Source organism: Hyperolius riggenbachi, chromosome 5 (genome assembly GCF_040937935.1).
Source record: "Hyperolius riggenbachi isolate aHypRig1 chromosome 5, aHypRig1.pri, whole genome shotgun sequence".
NCBI classification, from domain to species: domain Eukaryota; kingdom Metazoa; phylum Chordata; class Amphibia; order Anura; family Hyperoliidae; genus Hyperolius; species Hyperolius riggenbachi.
This window is the reverse complement of record NC_090650.1, coordinates 318,939,648-318,940,774: the sequence shown is the minus strand read 5'-3', so window position 1 is coordinate 318,940,774 and position 1,127 is coordinate 318,939,648. Positions and strand designations below refer to the sequence as shown.

Below are 1,127 nucleotides of genomic sequence, written 5' to 3'. Positions count from 1 at the left end.
GGGGTTTTCTTCAGACAACTGTTGAGCACAAAATGCAAGGTCATCCCTGGGTGGGTTGGAACCACCAACCTTTCAGTTAACAGCCAAATGCACTAACCAATTATGCCACAAGGACTGTGTATATGCCATGGCTGCTAAATGGCTATCTAGGGTTTTCTTCAGACAACTGTTGAGCACAAAAGGCAAGGCCATCCCTGAATGGGCTTGATCCACCAACCTTTCAGTTAACAGCCAAATGCACTAACCAATTGTGCCACAAGGACTATGTATATGCCATGGCTGCTAAATGGCTATCTGGGGCTTTCTTCAGACAACTGTTGAGCACAAAATGCAAGGCCATCCCTGGGTGGGCTTGAACCACCAACCTTTCGGTTAATAGCCAAATGCACTAACCAATTGTACCACAAGGACTGTGTATGTGCCGTGGCTGCTAAATGGCTATCTGGGGTTTTCTTCAGACAACTGTTGAGCGCAAAATACAAGGCCATCCCTGGGTGGGTTGGAACCACCAACCTTTCAGTTAACAGCCAAATGCACTAACCAATTGTGCCACAAGGACTGTGTATATGCCATGGCTGCTAAATGGCTATCTGGGGTTTTCTTCAGACAACTGTTGAGCGCAAAATGCAAGGCCATCCCTGGGTGGGCTTGAACCACCAACCTTTCGGTTAAGAGCCAATGCACTAACCAATTGTGCCACAAGGACTGTGCGTATGCTGTGGCTGCTAAATGGCTATCTGGGGTTTTCTTCAGACAACTGTTGAGCACAAAATGAAAGGCCATCCCTGGGTGGGTTGGAACCACCAACCTTTTGGTTAACAGCCAAATGCATTAGCCAATTGTGCCACAAGGACTGTGTGTAAGCCATGGCTGCTAAATGGCTATCTAGGGTTTCCTTCAGACAACTGTTGAGCACAAAATACAAGGCCATCCCTGGGTGGGTTGGAACCACCAACCTTTCAGTTAACACCCAAATGCACTAACCAATTATGCCAAAAAGACTGTGCATAAGCCATGGCTGCTAAATGGCTATATGGGGTTTTCTTCAGACAACTGTTGAGCACAAAATGCAAGGCCATCCCTGGGTGGGCTTGAACCACCAACCTTTCAGTTAACAGCCAAATGCA

General features: G+C 47.2%; 1 non-coding gene across 1 annotated transcript; it reads right to left on the bottom strand.

The window, feature by feature from the left end:
• Positions 1-337: 337 nt before the first annotated feature.
• On the bottom strand, positions 338-411 carry TRNAN-AUU (transfer RNA asparagine (anticodon AUU)). Its single transcript has one exon. It is a non-coding gene; the product is annotated as a tRNA-Asn (tRNA).
• Positions 412-1,127: the final 716 nt, after the last annotated feature.